Source organism: Hevea brasiliensis, chromosome 8 (genome assembly GCF_030052815.1).
Source record: "Hevea brasiliensis isolate MT/VB/25A 57/8 chromosome 8, ASM3005281v1, whole genome shotgun sequence".
Lineage (NCBI taxonomy): Eukaryota > Viridiplantae > Streptophyta > Magnoliopsida > Malpighiales > Euphorbiaceae > Hevea > Hevea brasiliensis.
Genome location: NC_079500.1, coordinates 98,786,564 through 98,798,825, shown reverse-complemented (window position 1 = coordinate 98,798,825; position 12,262 = coordinate 98,786,564).

The following is a 12,262-nucleotide window of genomic DNA, read 5'->3' as shown; positions in this document are numbered from 1 at the left end:
AGTGGTCTTCCCAGGTGGGAAAAACTGAGATAGAAAAGCTTGAGATAGCTGCTCCCAAGTAGTTATAGTAGCTTATGGAAGTGAGTCATACCACTCTAATGCTGAATCCCGAAGAGAGAATGGAAATAAGGTGAGCCGAATCACTTCATCTGAAACTCCAAGCTGTCTTTGTGTGCTACATATCATAAAAAATTTCTTCAAATGAGAATGAGGATTTTCAAGTAGGCTATCTCCAAATTGAGAATTCTGAACTACTTGAATGAGACTAGTCTTTAACCCAAATTGATTAGCTCTAATGATAGGTCTGTTATCTCTCACATCAGCACATCTAGGAAAAGCATAATCTAACATGGATCTTCTCTGAGGATCATTTTGATTAACAACTTCATTCTGCCTATTTTGCTCATTTCCTCCATTATCTCCACCAATAGCTCTATTTTGATTGTCCATATTTTCAATTGTCTCCTCTTGCTCAAATCTTTGTTGTTCTTCTTTTTTTGCTTCCTTTCTTCTCTTGTATTCCTTTTTGTTGGCTCGATAGAATTTTTCAATTTCAGGGTTGAACAATAATTTAGTATCGCTTGTGCTTTTCGATCGTTTCATAAACAAGAAAAGTACCTGACAAACACAAGGAACAGTAGTGAAAATAGAAGAAAATAAAAATTCTAATCAGCTTAAAACAATTAAAATCCAACTTAAAAACAAACAATTCCCTGGCAACGGCGCCAAAAACTTGGTGTGCTTCCGCAAGTGCACGGGTCACAGTAGTATAGTTTTAAAAAAATAATATCGTTCCCACAGGGAATTGTGCTTAAATTGGAAATAAAAGAATAAGCTAATTAGAATGGTAAAATTTAAAGATATAAAATGGAATTTAAAATTTAAGATTGGTATTTGACAAATTTAAGCTAAATCAAACAATTAACTAAATTAATTAAACTAGATTACCAAAATTTAAATTGAAATTGCTATTTATGAAATTTGGAGGAATTAAATCTAAATTCAATAAAAATTAAAGTGATTCTAGAGATAGGGTTTTCAATATTATTTGCATGTGATTTATCCCTAATTTAGCCAAATACATGAGAATTGCAATTTTGAGGAAAATCAATTCTTAGTTCTTTGAAACTTTTTCAAGCATTTCAAAGTTGGTATTCATTAAATCAAATCATGTTTTCACGGTATTTCAAACCTAACAAAAATCCAATTAAAGCTCTAATTGATTTTGGAAAGTCCCCTTAATCCTCTTAGCTTATCTCTAACACCAAGAAAACTAAGTTTATTGCAAGATTATCTATCCCAAACATTCACTTTTCAGTCCATCTGTTAAGGATTAAAACTTAACTTAATGAGGGCCCATTCATCAAGCAAGGTAACAAGCTCACAAGCAATAAATCAAAATGTAGCAAATCTCATTTAAATGACTAAATCAGTTCAAAAACCATAATACAAAGCAATATTTACAAACCCATCTCTAGAATCTCAAATATCTACTCACAAATCATGGTGACAAACCCAAGTATAAAAATGAAGAAATATTGAAAAACTAAGCTAAGGAATAGAAAAACCCAGTAGAATGATGAAGTATCAGCTTTTGGAGAGTTGCAGAAATGTCCTCTGCTGCTGCTGCTGCAAAACCAGACGTGCTCCTCTTCCTTTCTCCCTCTCTCTCTTGCAAAATCTCCCTCTTTTCCTCCTTATGGAAAGAAAGAGATAAAGGAGCTTTTATATAGTTCAGAGGTCTGCCCTAGAATGGGTAAAAATGTGGAATATTTCAGAGAAAGTGAGGTATTAAATCAGAGGAACGAAAATGCCACGTCAACCATTTTCAATAAAAACGACACAAGCTGAATCTGTTGTGTTGCAGGTTGTGTTGCAGGTTGTGAAACCTGTTGCCTGAGAGAAACTGCATATCTGACAATCGACACAACCTGTGACACAAGCTGTGTTGTAGGTTGTGTCACTTTTGGCCTCTTTAATATCAACTTCAAAATTTTGCAATTCAACTTTAATTTCTTCCAAATGGCTGCTCTGATCAAAATACACCAAATTTCTCCAAATTTAACCTACAAAATAAATAAATTTCATAAATTAAACTAAGAAGTATAAAAAGGAAAAATTGACTAAATATATGCTAATATTTATAGTAATAGCTATGAACAAGGGTAAATTATGTGCAAAAATTATACCTAAATGATGATATAAAATGCATGTATCAATTGTATAAAATAAGGTTTTAATAATTGGAATTTGAAAATTTTAAATAAAAAGATAATATTTAATATGATAAGTTAATTTTTTATATAACAAAATACAAAAATAAAGATAAAAAAGAATTTGTGCCACATAATAATTTTTAAGCACTCTTGTTTAGCTAAAAAATTTTATAAATAAATTATCTTGAATAATTATTTAAATATAAGTTATTATAATTTTTAAAAAATAATTCACACTTTTTTAGTCTAATTGAAAGTTAATCAAAAAAATTGATTTTTATAGATATATAATAGGATGACCAGAATTTTATAATTTTTGAAATTGTAAATTTTAAAATTTCTAAACTATGTAGTAAAATAAATTTTAGATAATTAATATTTTTTTTTGCATGAAATAAGATTTTAGTAGTTGACAATGAATATAATAAGTTAATTTTTTATATAAAAATTTAAAATAATAATAAAAAAGAAAGTTATTCCACATGACAACATTTTAAATATTCTTATTAAGTGGCACATTTTTGTAAAACTCTTTTTTATATATATATATATATATATATATATATATATATATATATATATATATATATATATATATATATATATATATATATATTTTTTTTTTTTTTTTTTTTTCTAGTAAAAAATAAATTTAAATATTTTATATGATAAAGGAATTTTGATATTATTTTCAACAACAAACAATTCACTTAAAAGAAACAATAACATTTAATAGATCTAGGGGGTGTTTGGTTTACCTGTTGGGTGTAGTTGATAGGTGATAGACATCCAAACAGGTGAACTAGATTGTTTGATAAGTTAAAAAAAATAAAACCGATAGTTGATAGGTAGCTAATACCTATCAGCTGCGATTTGTATCAGCTCTATTTTTAAAGCTGTTTCTCATCAGTCGATAGCTGATTTGATTTTATTTTTTATTTTGACCATATTATCCTTTTTTATTTAACTCAAAAATTAATATTATTAATACTTTATATTTTTCATTTACAATTTTAACATTTTAATTAACACATTTCAACTTTATTAAAATATTTTTTATTAATAATATAAAATATAAAATATTTATTTATATCTAAAAATTTAAAATTAATTATAAGTTTTTTCTTTATCAACAATAATAATTACTTTATTATTTTATCTATATTTTTAAAGTTATTTAATTATTTTTTTAAAAAAATTAATTATTTTCTTATTTCAATAATAAAATAAATGATATAATATAATAGATTAATAATTATATATTTATTTTAATAATATAATAAATAATATAATATATTAATTTAATAATTATATATTTAATTTAATAATAAAATAAATAAAATAAATAACATAATATAATAATTTTATAATTTTATATTTATTTCAATAATAAAATAAATTATATAATATATACCCTTATTAGTCATTTCACATATCAACAGCAACGACTAAATATAATTTTACCAAACAATTAACATAAATTAGCTATCACCGGCTATCAGCTAACAGTAACAACTATCAGCTAACGGTTATCAGCTGTGTTCAACAGTTAAACCAACCAGGCTCCTAAATTTTAGAAAAATTGAGTCAAATTTAAATTAAATTGGAAATGTTTTATCTAAATTCAGACCAGCCTATTCAATATAAATAAAAATACTTTTTAAATTAAGAAAATATTTTTATGTAATCTTTAAATATATATTTTTTTTAACAAAATGCAAGTAGAATTATAGATTTCTCAAATTAAATTGCATTACATTAAGAGTTAAAATGAAGGGGCAGAGCCACATTCAATCTTAAGCTAAGTATCTGTTTAGCATTGAGTTTGTGGGGCCTAAATTAATTTTCTGAATAAATTTTTATTTTAGATAATATTGAAAAAAATAGTTTGAAAAAAATTATTTTATTATTATTATGATTAAAACTTATTAAATTTAATTTTAAATTATTTTTAAATATTTTTTAACTAATATATTTAAAAAATAATTTTCTCAATAACAGTTTTAACAATAATATCAAACAGGTCTTAAAATTAAAAAATATAAGTAGCTAGACTGATTGGCTTATTTTTCCATAATAATAATAATAATAATAATAATAATAATAATGCGACGGAGCTCGAGTTGCCTAGCCTTTATCAAAGCCCGGATGGGGCAAATACTAGCAAGACTTACAAATATGTCTAAATCAAATATTTCTAAAATCACTAATAGTGTGTTTAGATAAAGTGATGGGAGGTTTTATGAAGTGTGATAAGATAAGTTAATAAAATATAATAATTATTATATATATAAAAGTTATATTTTTAAAAATTTTTTAGATATGTGAAATGAGTGGTGGCTAGCTACTTAGCTGAATGGGAAAGTTTTATTCATCTTTCTTGATTTATATTATTTTAATTTCATTTTTTAATTTTAATTTATTCTCACAGATAAAAAAAAGTGCAATAAAAGGTAAGCAATTAAAAGTTTCTTATCCAAGAATTTGATAGGTTAGATTGAAAAAATGAGGATTTATAAGTTTTGAAAACTCCAAAAACTTCACCTTGCTTAAAAAGTTTTCCTCCCAAATAGAAGTATTATTTTAACAAATCGTGCCTTGCCTCAAAAAACTGGATAAATTTTAATAATTGTCTATGAACTTATTTAGTTGTAATATTACAGGATAAATTTCAATAATTATGCCTGAACTTATATGGTTATAACACTACAGTCCTTAAACTTTAAAACATAACATAAAACCCCCTAAACTTTCAAATTTTGCACAGTAAAATTCCTCTAACTTTCAATTACTAATTTTTCAGTTGAAAACTGATGTGAACAGCTTCCACATAGCTCTTAGTCAATATTTCTCTCTCCTCTCTTATTCAAATTATAAAATTATTCTCTCTGCACCTGAAAAATCATTCTGTTTACAGTGAAAAAAAAGATTCAATTTACACATAACTTGAAATAGAAAAGAAAAATATTAATTAAACTCCATGCTAGAACTGTCCAGTCAGCGTCTAACTGAAAAACCGATAATTAGAGGTTAGAGGGATTTTACTGTGCAAAATTTGAAAGTTGAAGGGTTTTATGTTACATTTTTAAGTTGAAGGACTATAATATTATACTAGATAAGTTCAGGGACGGTTGTCAAAATTTATCATAATATTACAGTCTCTTAACTTAAAAATGTAATATAAAACCCCATTAACTTTGAAATTTTATACGGTAAAATCCCTCTAATCTCCAATTACCGGTTTTTCAGTTAGAAGTTGACCTAGATAATTCAAGTATGAAGCTTAGTCAGTATTTTTCTTTTCTCTTTCAAGCCATGTATAAATTGCATCATTTTTCTCTCTACAGAAAGAATAATTTTTCACGTGTAGAGAGAATAATTTTAGACTTTGCATAAGAAATGAGAGAGAAATATTAACTAAGCGTAATGCAGGAGCTATTCACATCAGTTTCTAACTAAAAAATCAGTAATTAAAACCTAGAGGGATTTTACTGTGTAAAATTTGAAAGTTTAAGGGGTTTTATGTTACATTTTAAAGTTGAGACAGTTATTGAAATTTATCCCAAAAAACTTCCTCCCAAGTAGAGCATAAGGCTCATAACGCCATAAAAAACCCATTTCAGTTAATTTTGCATAAACCAATTCTACACCTGTGACCCACTTCCGTTCAAAAACATCCTAGAGGCCCATGCAAATGGTGGAACAGAGGAATTGAGAGAGTGGATCCCTTCAACAATTAATCCGATAGTGATCTTGCTCACTAGCAGTATGCTTCCAGGCATAAGGGTAAAGGGGGTCGTAACTTGAGGTGAGGACATGGTTGTGTTTGGGATGGGTATGTGCTAAGGAGTCATGGGTAGAGGTTAAGGGTTGTATGGGTTCTGTTGGGTGTGGACTCAAGATGAAGAAGACAGAGTGGCGAGAAAGGAAGGGAAGGTAACATAGTAACTGTGGAAAATGGAGGAGTTGGGGGTTGACAGGGCAGAGGGAATGCAGTGGTTCTAGTTAGTCGAAAAAAGGGGAAAAAGGAGAGGTGAATCTCAATCTTAAGTTTTTGGAAAAGGACATGAACGGAGTAATGAGGAATGGCAACAGCACAAGTAAGGGAATCGAAGGAAAAAGAATTAAGTTTTTATTAATAATTTTATTAACATCTATAATTTGGAATTTTATTATAATTAACAATTTTATTAATAAAATTAATAAATAAAATAATTTATTGATGCATAATTATCTTTTAATTTGATTATAAAGATGAGAAAGAAAATAGGGATAAAATGATTATTTCATTTATGAAAGAGTATGGCAAAATGATAATTTCAATTATTAGTTGTTGAGAGGGATTTTTATGAAAATAAATTAAAATTAAATTTTTTTTCATAACAAATTAAAATTGAAGAACAGAAATGAAATGTGAAAAAAAAAATTATAGATTCAATTTAATACGACTTAAATAACATTCCCTGCATGGTGTTATCACCATTAACATCTTTATGCCATCATCACTAACAAGAGTTATGAACACAGTAGCAGTCACCATCTTTATTTATTCATTATTAAAATTTGTATTACAAATCTCATAATTTTAAAAATAATTTTAATATCATTAAATTGAAATTAATTAATTAATTAATTAATTTTCCTACTTACCATCTTTTACAAAATTTTAAAATCTAAACAATACTTTATTTAAGGTTTATAATATAATTTATTATTTAAACTTCAACACTCATATACTTATTAATTTATTAATTTTAGAATTTAATTATTCTAATTTTTATATTTTATAATTAAATTACGTCTTATTTTTTAACCCATACATAGGAAATAAGAGATTTGATCGTAGATCTTCCAAGTTCAACATATATAGTTATCATTGAACTATGCATACTACTGTAAATTACATCTTATTATTAAGATGAGAAGTAAATTGAATCTAATTCCATATTGAATAATTTTTTTTAGAAATTAATAAATATTTATTAAAAAATCTTAATAAAATAACTCTAAATTAAACTCAAGTCAGCAGACCTTTCAGTACACCTAAACTATGACGTAAAATGACATTCCCGTCACCCCCACTGTACAATATATGTTATCTTATAAAAAGTGGAATTCTAATCACACCACAATATATGGAATTTATAATTTAGAAAACTAACAACAACACTACACATGACCACTTTAAAGTCTAATGAATCGAATATTCCAATTGTAAGTTTCATAATCCATCCAGGAAAACGTAATTAATATTTGGTCAACATTCTGGAGTCTTATAGCTCAGTGGATAGAATGTTTATTTCGTAGGCAGAAAGTCATAGAGCTCGATCTCTACCTGATGTCCTAAACTCATTTATTTCGTTGGCATTTATTAATTTTTTGAAGGAAGAAAAAAAGTAAATTGCAACTTGAGATTTAGTGAAACTTATGATTTAATCCTATATTTTTAAAAGCCACTTATTTAATATTTGACATTTTAATAATCTAACGAATTGATCCATAAAAATATCTTAGATTATAAAAATACCAAGAATTAAATAGGTGGCTTCTAAAAATGTAGGGACAAAGTTGTAAATGTTTAAAGAGATGTGCGATTTTAACTCAGTTCAAGGTCTACCTAGGAATTGGAACCGAATCAAAATTTTGGTACAGTTTTAGTTTAGTTTTTTAATTTTTCGATTCTGATTTTATACGGTTTTCTGTTTTTTGATTTCCATTCAGTTTGGTATAATTTCAGTTTGGCTCTTGATTTTTGAAATAATTTTATGTAGTTGTTTCATTAAAAAGTCAAATTTAAATTAGTATTCAAATTTTGAATAGACTTACACTACAAGAAAAACACGAATTAGCAATGATTTTTGTAATGAACTGTAATCTGTTGCTAATAACAATGGATTCTGCAACTAATTTTTGTTTTCATTGCAATTTTGAAATAAAATTATATAGAGCAATACTTTAGCAACAAAAACAACATTTTATTTCTAAATTCGTTGCTATTAGAAACGGATTTACATTCGTTGCTAAAATTTATTGCAAATTGACATTGTAAAAATATTTAAATATAAATTTAGTAACGTATTTGAAAATCCGTTACTAATAGCAATGAAGTATCTAATCCATATCCATTGCTATTTTATGAAGGAAAAATCTCGCCATTAAAATTTTGAAAGCCTATGTAATTATAATTAGTAACGGGTTGCAAATTCGCTGCTAATTAGCAATGGATTTTGTAATCTGTTACTATTTTTTTGAGGGAAAAAATAAATTTCAGTGTTTAAATTTAGCAACGAATTATGAATCTATTACTAAATACATTATTAATTCGCGTATATATTTTTTCATACACTTTATTTCCCTTCTCCATATTACTCATTCACTTATTTTTTTTTCTTTTCTCTTCGTTACAATTTTTTCTTTTCTCTTCTTTTATTTTCTTCCAATTTCTATAATTTTTTCTTCTTTTTCTTTCATTCTATTCACTTTATATTGATTTTCTATCATCAATTTCTTCCCTTTTATTTTATTTTTTTCTCATATCTCAAATTTTTCTCTATCTTCTTTCATTTTCTTCCCAAATCTCTAATTATTTTTCTTCATTTTCTTTCATTTTCTTCCTTTTTATTTCATTTTCTATCATTAAATTCTTTCCTTTTCTTTCTAATTCTCTCATCATTTTCTCACTTTTCCTCTCATTTTCTTCCATTTTCTAATATCATTTATCATTTCTCTCATTTTCTCACTTTTCCTATGACTCTCTTCACTTTTATTATTTACTTTTATTTTTCATTTTCATTAATATAATTTTCCTTCAATTCATTATTTCACCGTAATTTTTTTTGAATAATACATTTTGCTCTCATTATAATGTATCTATAATAACTATCAATGACAATTTATGTATCAACTAGAATTTATAAACCAGTCATAATATTAAAATTTTAAATTTTAAATTTAAATTTAAATATTAAAGTTAAAATTTTATAATATTAAATAACAGTCAAATTTGCAACGGATTATAATCAATTGCAATTAACAATGAAATTCCGTTGCAAAATCGGTTGCAAATAGTAATTTTTTTTGCGAATTTTTCTATTTTTTAAAATTAATTAAATTAGTAACAAAAAAACGTTGTCCATTGCTATTAGCAACGGATTATCTATTGCTAAATCCATTGCTAATTGCAATAGAAGTTAAAATCTATTGCTAAGTGAATTAGCAACGAGCCTTGCTGCAACAGACAAAAATCGGTTGTAAATCTGTTGCTAAATCATTTAGTAACGGATTTTTAGGGATTAGAAATAGAAAAAATCCGTTGCTAATCCGCGCTTTTCTTATAGTGTTATCAATACATAGTATATTATATAATATATTTTTTAGCTATTTCTAAATTATATAATCTTTAACTATAAGATGCTTATATAATTTAAGATTAAATATGTTATATAATATAATAATATAAACATATTATAATATGCATTTTAATTATTTATTAATTATATAATATTTAACTATAAAATACAAATATAATTATGAATTAAATATAGTGTAATAGTACATTTATAATTAAAAATTATAAGGTAATTTGATATATTTATAATTAAAATTATTAAGAAAATATAAAGAAATAAAATATAATATTATGTTGTATTTAATTCATATATATATAAAATTCATTTTAAAAAAATAGAAAAATATATGTATAAAAATTTGATTCTTGGTTCAATATGGTTTCAATACGGTTCTAGTTCAGTTCTTAATGAAAAATCAGAACCACACCAAAGTATTAAAATAACTTTGATTCGGTATGATTCCTGTCAGTTTGGTGCGGTTTTTTAATTTGGTTTGAGACTTCGAGAACTGTGCACAGCTCTAAGTGTTTACACAAAAATATTAATTTCTAGATCAATAATTATTTTTAGGCCCAAGATTTATTTAAATAATTTTTTTTGTAAAATTAACTTAATTAGTTTTATTCTATTAATTTAATTAATTAAAGGCATAAAGATAAATTAATAAATAAGTGTGGGTGGTTAGGGGATAAATATTAAAGGAAGTTGGCAAATAGAATGTGATAGTGAATCTTATAGACACTTCCACATACTATAAGGAGGGCTTTAAATATCAAATAAGCCACAACATTTACCACCCCACTCAACCAATTAATCAAGCCAAACTCTAATAGTCAATCTATCCTTTATTTTTATTAGCATTTAATTTTCTAACTGTTGCATTTAATTTTCAAAAGCCTTGTATTTACTTTTCAAAGCCTTGTATTTATTATCCAAACAATCAAATCAGCCTTTTTAATTCAATTAATTGTCAGTTAATATGATTCTTTATTTCAAAAGTCAGAAGTACAATCTAGATTTCAGCACGTCTGTAAATTACAACTTATCAACTAGCCAAATTGTCTTTTAAGAAAATAATAAATTTCACTGAACTTTAAGAACTACATTATAATTTACTAAAAAAACACAAAATTTGGTAGTTTAATACATCAATGCCTATGATATAATTTTGATAAAGGGAAACGCTTTTTGGCACAAAAAAAATGTCACAAATGGCAGAAATTGATGTAAATTATCTAACTTACCCTTTATATGAATGAAGGGAATATTGGGAGAGAAAATGGTGAATTAAACTTGGTATCATTATTGCTTATTAAAGTAAAATAATCTACCAACTAACTCACAATTATTACTTGTGGTCGTTCTAAAAGAATAATTAATGAAGCCAGCTGCCAATTTGTATTAAATGAAAAAATTTTAATTAGTATTACAATAAAAGCAACATATCATAATGAAATAATCTCAAATGCAACTACTAAAAGAATAATAATGTAAACATTTGTTATATATTTTCATGCAATAAAATGTTGGACGAGGGCAAGTAGCCCGACTGGCATAGAAGCACGTATTCCAGCATGGTTTAGGGTTCGAGTCCTCCCTATGTTAGATGTTATTTTTTCTCATTTATAAGCGCACCTAACATAATACATTCTTTATATATGTATATATATATTTATGTTGATTTAAAAAGTAGATGAGGGCTAATAGTCCAATTGGCACATGCTCCCAAGTATAAGGTAGAGGGTTCAGGGTTTGAATCCTCCATTTGCCCTTCTTTTTTTCTTTATAATTCTTTTCATTAAAAAATATTAAATTGTGATGATTGGAAGTATTTTTAAACCCTAATTAATACTTTTATAAATATTTAGATTTAAAATTGTAAGATATATATAAATCATTTACTTATATACACTTAGTTTTATAGTATTAACACTACTTCACTACTATTAGAATAATCACCTATACAACGATCAATAGTTAAATCAGCACCACCGCTATAATTACCACGTGTACAATATTATCACCATTATCATCATTAAATCATTGTTTTTAATTTAAGTATAGAGAGAGCTAGTCAAAGATATTTAGAGAATGATATAAATAAAAAGAGTTATAGACTATCGATATTAAGATTATCATATATATAAAGATAAATAGAGGGAGAGACAGATAAAGATGTGGAGGGAGATATATAGAAATGTATAAATCAATATATGTGTTGATTTTTTAATAACTCTTGTGTGTGTGTCTATATATATATTTCAATGTAAAAAATAATTGGATGAGGGCTAATAGCCTGATTGGCACATGCTCCTAAGCATAAGGTAGAGGGTTCAGGCTTGGAGTCCTCCCTTTGCCTTTCTTTTTTTCTTTATGATTCTTTATAATTCTTTTCATTAAAAAATATAATATTAAATTGTAATGATTGAAAGTATTTTTTATTGGAAGTATTTTTAAACTTTAATTAATACTTTTCCTTAAAATTATAATATAACAAATGTTTAGATTTAAAATTATAAGATATATATAAATCATTTACTTATATACACTTAGTTTTATAACATTAACACCACTTTACTACTATTAGAATAATCACCTATACAACGATCAATAGTTAAATCAGCACCACCGCTATAATCACCACGTGTACAATATTACCACCATTATCATCATTAAATCATTATTTTTAATTTAAGT